Source organism: Equus asinus, chromosome 3, assembly GCF_041296235.1.
Source record: "Equus asinus isolate D_3611 breed Donkey chromosome 3, EquAss-T2T_v2, whole genome shotgun sequence".
NCBI lineage: Eukaryota > Metazoa > Chordata > Mammalia > Perissodactyla > Equidae > Equus > Equus asinus.
Window position 1 is genome coordinate 159,074,545 of NC_091792.1, and position 16,218 is coordinate 159,090,762.

Below are 16,218 nucleotides of genomic sequence, written 5' to 3' on the forward strand. Positions count from 1 at the left end.
ACCTTTTTGCTTAAGTCAGTTTGGATTTATTCCTGTCACTTGCAACCAGAGTCCCCTGACTCACCCACAAGCTACGGGAGGAGTTTTGTACTCAGCGAGGGGAGGGACCCCCAGAGGAAGGTGTCACACTGCAGTTCAGTTCAGAGGGGACTCCACTCCAGCACAGCCCACAGGGTGAGGCAGGTGGTGTGAGCACCGAGCCCTGCAGCTGCAGTGCGCCAGTGCCCTCGCTGCCCAAGACCAGAGCCTGCGACCCAGAGAGACCTGACCAGGCACGCAGCCCTGAGAGCCTGCCTGGAGGAGGCTTCACCCATCTGGGCGGCCCACACCTTACACGGTCCAGCCCCACCTGTCATTCAAGCCTCACGGGATCCGGGCAGCAGTTGTGCTGACGTCATTACTCACAGCTGAGGAGGTGGCAGCTGGTGGGGAGGGAGGAAGCCCCTTTGCTCGCAGCCAGGGCAGCGCTGGAAAGGGCAGCGCTGGATAGAGCAGCTTCAGGTGGACAGGTAGCGTGACGAGCTGTCCCCCGGGGGGCCATAAGGGAGGGAGAATAGGGAGCGAGTGGAATGAGCTCAGATGCCAGTGGCTGAAGACTAGTCATACTGCCATGGTTCAAGGACCTCTGAGGACCAATTACGTCCTTCGCCACGGGACTGGGCTGGCCAGGGGCTTGAGGAGCGCAGGACATTACAGAGACGGCCACAGTCCTTCCCTCTAAACAACCAGATCCACAGTGACTGTTGTAAACTGCTACGATTGGGGCTATTCGTTACACAGCAGCAGCTGACTGCTGCGGGGCGGCCGCAGAGGAAGCAGGAAGGAACAGGCGGTCACAGGGCGGTCACAGGGCTCACAGGCTGCGCGTCTGGCAGGTGTTTGCCAAGGGGGAGTTGGTAGCATCGTGTGCCGTTCCCTGGGGGTGCCCTTCCAGACAGCACTCCGTACGTGCTCAGTCCCGCCTGAGGTCCCGCAGCAGAGCCCTGGCTATCCAAGCTGCTCTGACGCCTGATGGAACTACTCCCACTGGGCTCATTCCTATCCCTGACCTCCTGGTAGGAATAAGGGATCCGAGAGCAGTTGAGACCCCGTAGAGAGGATGATGGCCTTGGGGCGGGAGGCGGGGAGGACACGGGGAGCAGGCCAGGGCGATACACTTCTGTAGGGGTGAATGCGGAAGGCAGGCTGGCCCCCCAATTTGTCCGCATCCTAATCCCCATGAACATGTTAAGTCACACAGCAAAGAGGACATGACAGCCATGACTAGTTTCCTGGAGCCGCCGGAACACAGGACCACAGACTGACCTGGGTCTCAAACAGGAGGAATTCGTCAACTCCCAGTCTGGAGGCCAGAGGTCTGGGGTCAAGGTGTCAGCAGGGCCGGTTCCTTCTGAGGCTGTGAGGAGAAGCTGTTCCAGCCTCGGGCGTTTGCTGGCATCGTGGGCGTCCCCTGGTTGTAGCCGATCACCCCGACCCCTGCCTGCATCTTCACACAACCCCCTGGCGTGCGTCTGTGTCCAAATGTCCCCTTTATAACAACACTGGTCACATGGGATGAGGGCCCACCCTGATGACCTAGTCTTAACTAATTACGTCTGTAATGACCATATTTCCAAACAAGGCCCTGCTGTGAGGTACTGGGGGTCAGGACTTCAACACATGAATTTGGGGGACACAATTCAACCCACAACCCCAAGCAAGTCAGCTCTGGCCTGCTTTGCTCACCGCTCATGGCAGCCCTGCCCTGACCCACCCGGCCTCCCGGCGGGCACCAAGGCCGGTGGCTCAGGGGCCAGCCCTTGCAGCTCAGCCGGGTCCCCCTGCCCACCCCACGCAGGCTCTCTGACAAATACAGCTCCTGCACCTCGTGACCCTGCATTCCCAGTGCTCTGGTCCCCCTTGTAGACTGGCCCCTGGAAGCTGCCTCTGCAGGGTGGGCATCCGCATGCGAGGGCTGCACAAGCCTGGGGACGAGTGGAAACCTCCCTGGATGGAGGAGCAGCCCCACCCCCGCCTCTTGGCTGTCCGCAGCCGCCAAGGCTCCGCCTGGAACCATCCCGACTCCTCCTCGTCTCTCTGGCGCCACCTCTGCCTGTTGAGGCCCCGCCGTGCCCTGGGCCTGGGTGAGTGCCGACATCCACCTGTAGCCCCTCTCAAGCTGTGGGCAGCCTCATCCGTGTGCCCCTGGACGAGAGTAGCCACTCCTGCCTCCTCTCACTGCATGTCCACCTCTCCAGGCCATTCTCTGAGTGGCCTTCAAGGGACTTTGCTCCCCAGTCAGAAGGCAAGCCTCCTCAGGTCCCTTCCCTGCTTATCAAGCCTCAGGGGACTTCCAGCTCCAGACAGCTGACCGGGCACCGCGCCGGCCTCCCGTCCCTGAGGCCCCACAGCAGGACGGCAAGATGACGTCCTCACCAGCCAGCAGCTTAGGAGGGACACGGGGGGGCCAACACAGGAGATTTCAATAAATCTCCTGGGCTTTGAAAGGAAATGGAGTGGGTGGACTGATGAAATGGAAGGGAGCTCGGGACCCTGAGACCGCCAGGGCTGCTGTGGAGGAGAGGGGCCCGCCTGTCCGAGGGGAGCCTGGAGGCCCCCGACTCAGAGTCAGCTGGGGGGCTGGCAGAGGGACCACTGCCCCCATCCCCACCCTTGTCCTTGCTTAGAGACAGGCAGGCAGCCTGCATCCCCAGTTAATAAAATGCTGCCTGGGGACATGTCCTCCCATCGAGAATGGCCTGTCAGTGGACACCGGGGGTCCCCAAAAAGCCTTTCACCCCCCAGCTCTTGGAAACACAGTCCTGAGCTGGCTCCTTGCCATGCCCCTAAAGCTGGCTTCCAGGTGACACGCCTCTTCCTGCCCCAGAGGAAAAGCAGCTCCTGAGACAAGAGCCGAGGAAACCCACACAAGCCCCTCAGGAGCTCACGCTTAGAAAGGAAGATGTTGCCAGAATGCCCAGGCAGGTGAACCAATGGTGGAAAGGGACCAACCGACCCCAGAGGAAAAAGAGACTCCTGACGGAACCCTGAACATGTTCCGAAATGCAGGGACACAGACATTCAGTTTCCACACGTCTAGTGTGAGGAAGCTACCTGAGGATGCACGCCAGCGAAAGCAGGGAGGAACACCACGAGAGGAGGCCAAAAGCCAAAAATCACTGCACTGGACTCCACGCCGAGGGCAGGGAAGGCCCGGGACAGCACAGGGCAAGGCCTGCGGCACCGTGGGTCCACACTGGAGCAGGCAACCAGGCCGCAGAAAGAGAACTCTCACAGAGTGGATGTTACAACACAAAAGCAACCATTTTGAGGGAGGAAATGATGATACAATAAAGGCACAAATCTAAAAACAAATGTCGCTTGAAAGTTCCAGGGGGACAAGAAAATTGTACACGGGGCTTGGGGAACAGTTGGTGTGTGGTGCAATCTTGAGCAATTAATGGAGTAAGAGTAAAAAGAACCCGTTTGCCTGGGGTCACCGGAAGTCTCCTTGGAGGTCGCAGGGCTGTTGCAAAGGACCTGTAGAAAGACATCATCTCTGCACAGGCCTGGGCAATCGCGGCCCAGTTTCTACACCATCGTAACAACGTTCGTGTTCTTCACTGATTTCACATTTCTAGGCCGACTTGGGGTCAGGGCAGAGCTGAGCCAGGATGTGATCACAGGGCTGGCTGTGGATGCGAACAGCTTTGACAACATAAAAATGACAGTGCTGCTGGCAGAAGGCAGGACACGGAACCAGGGGCCGCGGGCATGGGCTCATCCGTTTGTGATGATTCTGTTCATTTTGTTGACCTTTTTCTCTGGCTTCCATCTGTTCTGCACTGGAACCCCAGCTTCGTGAAGCTTGGGCCCAATGGCCTCTCGTTCCCTCTTGCCTGGCCCCATGCACAGAGCCTGTGATGAAACAGAAGGGAGATCCAGGACTTGAAACCTCCAGGAGGAGCCACCGAGGGGCCAGGGGGGTGCTTGGTCGGTATTTGTGGACGCCTCGACTGAGCAAGCACAGCGGCCACCAGGCCCCTGGGAGGAGCTGGTGGCAGCCGCATCCCCAAGTCAGACCCAAGGCCAAGCCAACGGCCGGGCCCCGGCCCTCGGTGCCCCCTACCGCCTCCCCCATGGGCCTGGCCCCACCCGCCCCCACGATCGTCCCAAGTCCCCGGCCTGTCCCAGTCCCCTCTCCCAACTGCCTGGTCTCTGCCCCATGTGTCCCACGGCTGGGCCCTCTCCTCTGGGGTCTCCGGGCTCCCCAGGGGCAGCAGCCTCCACCTGTGGCCTCTGTGAGCTCCGGGGCAGTGTCTGCAAACAGGCAGTCCTCGAAAACCACTTGCCGACTCTTCAGCTTCTAGTGAACCAGGTTTGCCCCGCTCCGCCCTGGGTGACATCGTCTTTCCAAGTCGCACGCTTTGCTTCCGTCAACAGGTGGGAATGGGGGCCCCGTGGAGCCAAGTTTCCTCAGAACAGTGGGGTGAAATCCCGCGCCTCTGACCAGGAGCACAGTGAAGGTGTACATCCCCCCACCAGACGCAGCTCAGCCCCCAGTTTCTGTGTGGCCCCACGCGCCGCCCAGGGCAGCCCTGACGGGACGTCCTGTAAGTGGTCTTCTCTCTCTGTTCCAGTGACCAACCTCTGCTTTCCTTCTGTTTGGGGCTGGCTGGTGCCCGTGCCCCAGGGGCCCAGGGTGGCGCCTGGCCTAGGCTTTACCTACCCCCACGGTGATCGGCCCACGTGGAACTGACCAGAATCTTCTCTGGGATGTCCTTCCAGAGCCACGGGGCTACCGAGCAGGGATGACATGGTGACCATCACCACGCCCTACCATGGACAGCAGCCTGCAGGACAGAGAGGCCGGCCCCTGCTGAGTCTCTGAGCCCCAGGATCCAGCTGCACCCGGGTTGTCCTGTCCCTGGACCCTCAGCGATACGAGCCTATAAAATCTTAGGCTGCTTGGTCTCGGTGCCTGTGGCTGAGAGGTCGTGGGGACACGTCCTCCGTGGGACGGCCTCTCCTTGTGGGGGACCGCACCCCTCCCGCTGGTCGTGAGAGCCCCCGGCTTTCTGGCTGTGATGATCAGATCTTTGGGTCCCTGCCTCCCGTGGCGCCAAGCAGAACCTCACACATGATGGAGAAATGACGGGCGCGGTCACCAGTTAGGCGTCTGAGCCGTGAGCACTTGAGTGCCACCAGTGGGAGACCCGGGGTGTGGACGTGAACAAGGATGGCAGTCACCTTGTGGGGGACCTGCTCTCAGCCGGCACTTCAGGCTCCTCATCTTATTTCTTACAGCCCTTCTGATGCACTGGGCATCCTCTGCTCCTCATCCCGCAGGAGGTGAGGACTCGCCTCGGCGAGAAGGGCCGGGACAGGAACCCACACGCAGGCTCCGGGCCACATCTCTGCGTGCAGTTTGTTTCCAGACATCGAGACTGCAAGGCTGAGACCGGGGCTGCTTTTCTTCTGGATCCTGGGTGACAAGACCTGACAGGCGTCTTTAAAACCCCTTTGGCTTTGATTCGAGGGCTTTGCTGCTCCCGGGATCCATGACTTTAGGGTCACGTGTGTCACTTGCAGCCCCGTGCAGGCAGGTCGGGGACCCCGGCCGCCAGCCTCCTGGCCTCTGGGCATGGTGGCGCGGGCTTCTCCCAGGCGGTGATCCCAGGCCCCAACTGCATCACATTATCGGAGAGACCTCTCCAGAGGCCACCGGAATGCTTGAGCTGCCAAATTCCCTCCCCAAAAATTATACTTTAGGAGGTTTCAGAAAAAGCAAACATCTGACTTTAAAAAAATGTCAGTGTCTCTATTTTCTTTAGCGAAGGAATTGGGTCGCCTGCAGAGATAAATGCCGCAACCCTTCTCGCAGGTGGAGAGCTCCCCTGCGGAGAGGCGCTCAAGGTCCCAGACGCCTGTCATTGCCGAGTCTGAAGCTGGATGGGGGTGTGGGATGGTGGGGGTGCAGGTGGCCCTTGGCCCTGCCTGCACCGCTGACCCTGGGGCAGCCCTGCCCACTCCCGGCTGCTGAAGTATCTCCGTGGTCCCATCTTGTGCTGAGCCAGTCCCGAGCGCGCTGTGTGCGCACCTGGAGCTCCGTTACCCCGCAGGCAGGTGGGGCTGCGGAAGTGAGGCTGCCATGGCCCCGGCTTCAGCCTTGTCTTCCCAGGACTGTGCCTGCTGGTCAGCCTTGCTAAGGCCAGCCCTCACCGAACGGGGGCCCTGCTCCCTCGAGCTCCATTGCAGACCACTCAGGGTCCCCACCCTGCCATCCCCAGTCTAAGCACCTTCCCTGCCCAGAGGCCCTGTCGAGGGATCTTCCCAGAAGGGCAGGTATCCTCCCAGGAGGGGAGGTGTCCCCCAGGAGGGCAGGTGTCCCCCAGGAGGGCGGGCATCCTCCCAGGAGGGCAGATGTCCCCCCAGGAGGGCGGGTGTCGCTCCCTCACTGAGCGCTTGCTGCACACCTGCTGTGCCCAGTGCACCAGGTGAGTTCTTTGCAGGCCTCCCATGTTCAGCCCTCTCACGGGTGGTGCAGGTCTCCTTCAGCAACCAGCTAACCTTCGTTGAGAATTTATTCTGAACCAGAGGCTGTTGTGCACAGCCACTAACTCGTGCGCCTTCAAGCCAACCCCCCATGCCCCGTGCTGATCGCTGTGTCCTCAGCGAGCCCGGGGAGCACTGCCCCCTCCAGCTCTGGAGACGCGGCGCGGGCAGCCCACTGATGTTGGGAGAAGAGCGGGCGAGTCTCCTTGGAAACAAGAGCGTGGAGGTGCCAACTCCGTCAGCTCCCGGTGCCAGTGCACGCGGTCCATCCATGGCGCCCGCCTGCCCCGCCCCGCCACTGGGGCCAACCCACTGGAAGGGGCCATGCACAGGCCAGAGTTCCATTGGAGGCTGGTCCGAGACTGCCCGGGGTGCTGCGAGGACAAGGGCACGGCCCCTCACCACTCAGGGCAACGAGAAGGAGCTTGCCGCAGCCCCTCCTTCCACGAGGCGGGGATCCGTCCAGAGCGCTGTTCTCGGAAAAGGACGCCAGACCCTGGGCCGCGGTGCAGGCAGTGGGAGCCCGTGCCTCCCACAGGGGCTTGCAGTCCCATGGAGAACCCCGGGAGGAGACGGGGGAACCGAGTCCCAGAACGCCAGAGACAGAGCGTGGCGGCAGACTGCGCTGCCGGGTCTGAGTCTGAGCAGGAAGTCCTGAGCCCGCGATCTGGAGCCCCCGAGAGGAGCAATCTGGCGTCACCCCTCACCAGGAGCGCACCCCGATCACAGCCGGCCACCTGCGCCAGGCACTCGTCAGGTCTGCCTCCTCTGAACCAAGGACACGCGTCCCCTGGGGCCTGTCTGTGGACCCCGGGTCTCCGTAGAGCCTCCGTGTCCCTGTCCAGGCTGGGGGTCAGTCTCAGAGACGAGCCCAGGTCCCCCCAACACTGCACATTCCACACGAGGATTTGACTCCTCACCCGTCGTTGTGATCCCAGCTCAACAGAGTGACACGAGGGGGCCATACTGTAGAGAAGAGACCGTATCGTAGCTTCGAATGGCCTCTGCCTAACTTGCCCTGCTGGGTCTGTGCCCTCAGGAGACCCACCTGCCCTGTGGACTTACGACCCCTGCTAGTGCGTAGACCTCCCAGCTGCGAGGAGATGATAGCTTTGTTCCTTTGAGGTCCTCGGGGATGTGCTGACCCCTGGACAGAGCGTCTATGCTGACAGCCACCGTCAGTGACAACTGAAAGATCTGACGTGACAGCTGCCAGTCTGTAACAGCAGAGGGTCAACATTCCTGACCCCTCCCCTGCGGCCCACCAGCCTATAGGACTGCTTCAAGATGCTGTGCACCCCGCAGATGGTTCTTTAGGACGCTGGTCGACCATCTTCCAATTCGCTATCTTATCGCTTAATAAATGCCCTTTCTCTGCCATCATCTTGCCTCTTGATAATGGGCTTTTCTCTTGCAGTAAGCAGACAGTGCCCTTCGTGCGGTAACAACTGCCCCTCTCCCCCCACAGTGGAGGTGGGACACGCTCGGCCAAGCGACCTTGCTGGTTAAGCAGACCCTTGCCCAGTAGGCAAAGGGCGGAGGGCGGAGGAGGCCGGGGAGCCCCATGGCGGGGACTGAGCTCCTGACCGTGGGCCCCATTCCTCCCAGAGGGTCAGGACCTCATTGCAGAGACGTGAGTGGAGTGGCACCCCAGAGAGCTGGGCTCGTCCTGTCCCCCGACACACCTATGGTGGCCCTGGGCCAGCACCTGCCCGTCCTTGCCATCTTCACAGGGGAAGGGGCTGTGGGGCTCCTCCAAGAGGTGTGCCCCCAGGACCCGGGCCTGGGCCCTCGGCTCTCCTGCCCTTCCCTCCCTGCCACGGCGCTGAGCGGTGGGACCCCCACCTCAGGAGTCAGTGGTCAGGGGAGGCCCTGCTGGTTCTGCTGCACGTGGTCTGTGGCCCAAAGCGTGTGGCTCCCTCCCTGCTGTGTGGCCATGGAAAATGCCGGGATGGCAGGGGAAGCAGGTGAGAATGTAGTGGCCGCAGGGCTGGGACTGCTGTCACGTGTTGGTACAAACACGCCCTTCTCTAGAGCAGTCCAGCTCCCAGCAAAATGAGCAGAAAGTGCAGAGATTTCCCGCAGACCCCCAGCCTATCCCCCAGTTAGCATCCACACCAGATGGTCCAGCGTGTCCACACCACCAGCGTCAGCGCCAATGGAAGTGTAAAAACAACCAACCGCACCCCGAACCCCAAGATGCCAAGACAGAGGACACCCTTGTGGGGCAGGCGGGGGTCTCGGGTTCACGGTGGTGTAGTCAAACCCCAGCCCCAGAGGAGAGTCTGGGCTGAGGATGCAGGGGTGAGGGCAGCGAGCCCTGTGGCCCCACCCTCGGGAGAGCAGGACCACCCAGAGTCAGGGAGCGGAGGGTGGGGCAGGGTTGAGAGCCGACCCCCATTTGTTTCCTGTGTGTGCTGGTCCTCAGGGACCACAGCAGTGTGTGGTGGTGTCACGGCACCTGACTTGGAGGTGGGGAAAGAAGCCCAGCATTCAGCAGGTGGTGGTGGGTTGAGGGGAAGCAGAGTCCCTGGCCAGGAGCAGGAGGGAGCATGTGTGGCCGCCCCTCCCAGGCCCTTCCCAGCCCTCCAGGCTTCCTGACAGGCCCGTGGAGCTGTGCTTGCCAGGCATCGATGATCGATGATCGAGCTTTTTACTTTACAAGGAGGAGCCCAGCACAAGAGTGACGGTTCGGACATGCTGGAAATGGAAATGAAATGGAAATGGAAGTGAAATGTGCACACAGGACCCCAAAGCTTCAGATATTCACTCGCCCGCCCCGTTCTCCCTGACATCCTGTCCTGCGGCGGCTTGTGGCGGCTTTTAGCCTGGGATTGACTCAGCCTTGATCAGTGCAGGGACGGAACTCCAGTCCAAACAGCCGTTAGCGTCTCCACCCTTGAGATCGCGCGGAAATTAGATGATCGATTTTTAAGTGACTTTAATGGAATATTATTTTCCTCTCCTTTGAAGCCAATTTCAACAAGACCAAAGCTTTAGATTTGGTTAAATAGCTACTGAAATGCAAGAGATGGCGTCAACCAACAAACAACAGGCTCTTTCCTGAATTGACTGCAGGAGAACGGGAAGGTGTCAAAGAACTGGGGAGCCATTGATGGCTCTATGGCCTCAGGAGAGAGCAAGACCATGCTTTAGTCATCAACCCCTGACCATCTGGACTGCTTCTGGGGGGTTCCAGACCTGTGGGGGTGAAGCATACTGTGGTCCTGACGCCCACCCTGGCCCAGGGACCCCAGGGAACAACAGGTGGATGCTTAGGAACATCCTGGTCTCAGTCTACAGGGTCCTGCCCTCGATTTGCACCAAAGCCCCATGTGAGCCCCAAACTGTAGTGGGGCCCACAGCAGAGGAGCACGCAAAGTTCTCTGAGGAGCTGAGAGGGGAAGAGCTTCTCCCTGGGGCAGGGGGTTCTTGTTGGGGGAGTCAGAAGACATCCCGTGTGTCCGTGAGTCTCCCCCCCTCGCTGAGGGGCAGGAAGGCCAGGAGAGGCCCTAACGGCTGCCTGGGCGGGTCAGAGGCAGGGAGGCGAGGGGAAGCTATTTCCAAGGGGGTGGACACCTTGGGCTGTGAAGTCTGACCGTTGAAAGGCCCTGGCAAGGTCACTCCCACCCCTGAGCTTCAGGACCCTCCTCGGGGGATGAGGGGACCCCTGTGAGTGGTCTGACCCCACACCTGGGTGACCCGGAGGCAGGTCTGCTCTGAGGGGCAAGGGCCCAGGAGGACGGTGAGGCCATGGGGGGCCGTGCTGCATGTCCAGGCTCTGAGGCCCAGCGCCGGCGGGCACCATGGCAGAAGCAGCATTTTTGGCACAAGGAGACTTGGGCCATGAGGTCGTCAGAGGGAGGGGCTGCGACTTCCCCTCCCCCAGGGCCCGAGGGAGAGAGGCAGCTGCACTGGGACCCCTGCTGGCTGAGCTGCAGGTGTCCCCCACCCCCCCCCCGCCACCCCCCCCAGGTGGGCTCTCGGTGCAGGTGGGGGAGGGGCAGGGGCTCGCCTGTGGGCAGGGCGGTGAGGGGGCCGGCTGTCCCCCACTTGCTGACCATCCACAGGCCAGGGAGTCAGAGCTGGGATGGGAGTGGCAGCCCCCACGGGTGGGAGGAGAGGGGCAGCTGCCACGCCTGAGCTGGGGGTCACCCCAACACAGGGGGCTGGGCCAGGTGACCGCCGGCCAGTGAGCGGAGTCCTAGTCACCAGTCAACGTGCTCGGTGACACGAGGCTGTCCCCCGGGGCTGCAGGGAAACCAATCTGCTTCACCCTCCACGGACTGACCCGCAGGCTGGATGCCCCATCTTGCTGTTTTCTTTTCTGATTATAAAAATAAGCCACTCCCACTGTGGAAATTTGAGAAAACATAAGAAAAGACAAAGAGCAGAAAATCTGCCTGTGCCTACCCACGTTGAGAAGCCGTGGGGACCCCATGGGCACAGCAGAGGTGGGGTCTGTCATGGCTGTGACCCCCATGCAACTGGTGTCGGGCATCGTCCGTGCCCTCAATCAGTGTCGCTTGGGCAGTGAACGGACTGGAAAAAGCCGCAAAAAGCCCCCGTGCTCTGGAAGAACGCTGGGCGGCCCTCATCACGTGGTGGGAGTGGAAATGCAGAGGTGTGGTCCCAGAGCCAGCTCAGAGGCCCCTGCCAAACTCCGAGGTCTCTGAGGGCTTATCTCCAGCCACCTTCAGTGACGAAGGGACAACCTCTGGCTGTTCCACCCTGCCAGGGCCAGAGGAGCACAGGACCAGCACGGGGACCAGCAGATGACCCTGCTGCCGGTGCCCTGGGGTCCCTGGCTGGGTGAGTCTGGAGAATGGCAGAGGTGGCACCCTGCTCACAATGACCACGAGCATTGCAGCCAAGGCTCGCCCCCCCCCCCCCCACTGGCAGCGGTCCCAGCAGATCTGAGCACAGTCCACTCCCCAAGCCTCTTTCTCGGTCCACAGAGAGAAGATGGGGCACTGAGGCCCTGGGAGGGATCGTCCTGCCTGAGGTCACACGCTGGCTGGAGACGGCCCCAGGAGCCGCCCTGAGCGGGGTTCCCAAACCCTGTGCGTGGGGCTCGTGGTGGACAAGGAGAAACCCACCCGGGCCACATGGCATTGGGGAATGAGGCCTTCTCATGTCATTATGACTTTATTCCCTGGACAGAAGGAGACGAAAGCCCCAGCAGCTGGGTTGAGGGCTGAGGAGGAGAACATGTTTTGATTTAATCTGCACCATAAATTGGAGCGAAGTTCGCACCGGTCAGCACAATGTGCCAAGAGCGTGTTTTATGTCCACTGGGCTGGAGTCTGTCCTCCAAGGAAGGGACAGGCGTGTGAGCAGGTGATAAATAACGCGAGGCCTGCAGCCCTGGCTAATGCTGCTCTCTCGTCTTCATTGCGTCCTGAGGTCAGGGAGCTAAGGAAAGACACGTTTATCAGAGACCCCAAAGGAGCGGGCCTGGGGGCGGGCTGCCGCCGGCCTGTAGCCCTGAGCCCAGCTCTCCCCAGTAGCCTTGCCGGACAGACGCACTGGGGGCCGCGACAGCGACAGCCGGGGGCAGGTCCATGGGAGATAGTTCAGCCAGCCACGTCTACCTCGAGAGAGCTCCTGGCCTGGGGACAGGGCAGGACTGGGGAGGGCCAGCTGACGACAGCTGGTGAGTGGAGCGTTTTTTTTGCCAGGGGAGGTTCTGTCCACTCCTGTGGGGGGACGCCTCAGTGCTGCTCTGTCCAGAAGGGGCACGTGCCAGGGCGTGGTCGTGGACACTGGAAAATGCCCATCTGAGAGGAGAGGTTGCTTCCACCCGCTTCTGCTCTGCGGCCTCAGGCAAATGCCCTGCGCTCTCCATGCCTCAGTGTCCTCCCCTGCAAACGGACTCCAGTGCAGCATGTGGGTGACGTTTCCCGGAGGCGGGGGCTGTGTCCCCTTCCCTCTGGCCCCCGAGTCCTTCCTGCACAGCCCCCGTCTGACGGCTGGACCCAGAGCGGTCATTTCTCTTCAAAACGCCTTTTCCAGCACAAGATGTCAAAGCTGTGGGTGCCAGCACGCGCTGACACGTGTGATTCTGACACATTTTAAATAACTTTGGCTAATTGTGCTCATTGTTCATCTTTTCCCAACACTTTCATAAATTGCACTTAATTGTTTCGGGTTGAATCTTTAAAGATACATTGTTACCTAGAATCCTTGCAGGAGCGTCTGCCCACACCAGCGGGGGGATGCCGTGCTGTGGGCGGTGAGGTGGGGAGCAGGGCTCATTTTTGTCTTGTTCTGCCTGGTGGAGAGTGTTGACGGCACCTCGGTGGCTGCCGGAAGTTTCTCCCCAAGTTGGGAGTTTCGAGCTGGTCTTGCCCACAGCATCCCCGAGTCGGAAGAGGCTCTGCTCCAGGACAGAAAGGTGAAGTGGGCAGCAGCGGGCATCCAGAGGGCCCTCCGTGCCCATCCCAGGGTGAGGCGCTTCACGTGCTTTCTCTTACGTAATCTGTGCAAGGGCCCAATAAGGATTGTTCTTTCCCCATTTAATCAACCGGGCATGGAGGCTCAGAGGAGTGCCTGTCGTGAAGGGAAGCCCTGCTTCCTCCTCCCTCTCTCCTTGGCCACCGGCCCTGCGCAAGGCGCAAGGCACAAAGAAGGCCGTTTCCTGGGCAACAGGGTCCTTCCCCTCCCTGGGCGGGTGCCTTCCCTGCAGAGTCCCTCCTGAGGGCCAGCCTGGGCCACAGCCACTGAATGTTCGCTCCGCAAAGCCGGGCCGCGGGCCTCTGGCACCACCCCGGGCTCCCACCCTCGGGGGCCGTGGGCGGAATTTTAAGCTCTACAATATTCTTAAAAAGCACCCGAGCGGCTTAGTTAAAACTCCTAAAATAATTGCAGTCAAGCAATTACTCCTTTCAAAGGCGTTTGGGGGTGTTGGGATCAGGCTCACGTTTCTCAAGATAAAAGCCAGCTCCTTTGTGCCAGAGGGAGCAGGCGGTGGGGGAGCCGGCGGTGGGGGCGCCGGGGGTCAGCAGGTGCTCCCTGCAGGCCACCCCCGCACCCGAGGGCAAAGGCAGGGAGCCCAGGACTGGCGCTGAAACGCAGAGGGAGGTGAGGTCAGCGCTTGCCGATCCCTCAGGGGACAGAGCAAGCTGGCAAAGCGAGGGGTTCCGACCTGGCCGCTCCCCAAGCCCCGCCTGTCTGCGTCCTGCTCCACTGCCCTCCAGGCCTCTGCCCTCTGCAGTCGGGGAGGCCAGAAGAGCACAGAGGGGAGGGCGCTGACCCTGGCCGGGAAGCCTTCTGACATGCACCCCATCCCGTCTCTTCCCCCCCGCCCCATCTCTCGTTGCTCTGGGTCACCTCCTCAGTGCTGACGTCTGACATTGAGGGGAGGCAGTGAATGCAGGCAGCTCCTGTCCTGGGGACCTTCAGTCTGCAGAGGGACAGCCGGACAGCCAGACAGCCGGACGGCCATGACCGCACACTCTGCAGGGCTGTGGGGGCGGGCGCAAGATTCAGAGGGCGGTGCCTGTCGCTATCTCGGGGTCCAGGGAACCTTTAGAGAGGAGGCAGGTGGAACGTCGGCTTCCTGGGCTGGATATGGATGCTGGCTGGGCCACTTGACCCGCTCTGGCCAGTGGAATGGGGTGGAAATGACAGCCGTGCATCCTGAACCTGGGCCTGGGTGACAGCGCGCCTCTGCTGTCTGGGAGCTTCCGCCCTCCCCGGTGAGAAGGCTGTGCATGGGGCTCCAGTGCTCCTGGGAGACGGACGCACGGAGCAGAGCCGAGGTGAACCGCGGCCTGCAGCCAGGCCAGCTGCACTCAGGGGCAGGCAGCATCCTCAGGGTCAGCTAAGCCGGGGGGAGGCCATCAAGATTAGGGAGGGTCCTTCCAATGGCCTGCCCTCCCCCCGCCCCGACAAAGCTCTGCGGAGCCCCCTCAGAGCCAGGCTCTGCCTCAAGACTTCTGTTTAAGATGCTCCGCAACCTCCTCGTGAAGACTGTGGGCTACAGCCCAAAGGACAGCCCTTGACTCCCCACCCACCCTGCTGTCTGTCCACTCACCTCTGCCTGACCCTCTCCCCACCCCACCTGCCCCTGCACCCACCCCACTGACCCTCCACCCACCCTTCCTGATTCTCCACCAGGCTCCTCTACCTCTGGGCCTTTGCCTCTGCTGTTCCTGCCCCAGAAAGGACAGTCCTCTGCCCGCACCTCCTTCCCACAGCCCATTCTGCCTCTGACACTCCCCGTTGTTCGAGACGGAATTCACACGCAGCCCCTGTCGGGCGGACCTTGGCTGGCAGCAGCGTCTCATCCCTCTGGGCTGCACTCCATCTCTGACCTGTGCACCTGCCGCTTCACCACAACTCAGGGATTGGTCCGCGAGAGTGACACTGCAGCCCAGGGCTCCTCAGGCCAGTGCACACCTGGACCACCAGGCAATGCGGAGGGTGCGGGTTCCCAAGCCACAGCCCAGAGAACCGGCTTCGTGTTTGCTCCACAGGCAGGGCCCTGGGTCTGTCTTCCTTCCATGGCACACAGGAGCAGCTCACCGGGGGGACCAGAGGGCCTGGGTCTGACTCACCCCGGCCCCTTCCCGTGCCCAGTGGTGGTGCAGGCAGGCTATTCGTCTGGTGACATAGCCTCCTCTTCATCCGAGCTCTGGGCCCAGAGGGCATTCTGAACTGTCAGCCTTGGAGATGAAGAAAAATGGGCTGTTTCCCCTTTAGAAGAAACACTCCATTTTGGCTCTATCACTTGGCTGACTGACTGCACTGTGTCCTGGACCCCTGCCTGGGACCCAGCAGGATGGGGGATACCACAGACCCAATGGGTGCAGGCTCTAAGGCCCTCCTTGTGGGATCGGGCAGACCCCGGCCCCCTATCCCATAATCTGTCAGGCCCACCCCAGCCCCTGTCCTGGGGCCCAGGGATCGCTCCCAGGCAGGGGGCCCTGGGGACCGGGCTGCCCCGGCGGTCTAGTGGATGGTGCTGAGAGGCCTAAGGGCCCTCCCTTGGCCAGCCCGGGAGACCTCTCCGAGTTCCAGTTCCCTATCCCCCAGGCCTGCGGGTCGCAGCCCCCAGAGGGGCTGACAGCAGCCGGGGCATCTTCCCCGGCCCTCCTTCATTCTGCAAGAGCCCGCGGGCCAAATGCACTCTCTACACTCTGCTCCTCAAACGCAGATTCTATCCCATCGCAGAGGCGCCTGGGGACCTAGGGCCTGGGTCCCCTCAGGTGACCAGTAAATGTCAGCTCCCTTCTCTCCCCACCCCCACACCAACCTGAGCCTAGGAGCCAACAGGCCCCGCGACGCGCCCACTGAGAGCAGCATGCAGGGCCCATGCTGGGCTGCACCGGCCGGGAGCCACGGGGTCACGGCTGCACTCGGGGCCCGAGTCCCCCCTCCACCCCACAGCCGGCTTCTAAACACAAGGAGGAGAAGTGAGTCATTAAACCTGAAGAGCGAAAATCGGTGCTTCAAAATCAACTCCAATTCCTGACAGTGCTTGTCTCAGCCATCCTGGGCTCCCAGCTGCAAGTGGACATTTTACGCCTTGGAAGCGAGACCTTTTGCTCACGGGGCTCCAACAGAAAAGCCTGAATCATTCCAGAACAAATTAACTCCCAATTATGAAGTGTATCTCAAACGGGGAGGAAGAAAAGAAAATAAAAGCTGAATTGATTCCTTCTGTGTATTTAAATATGT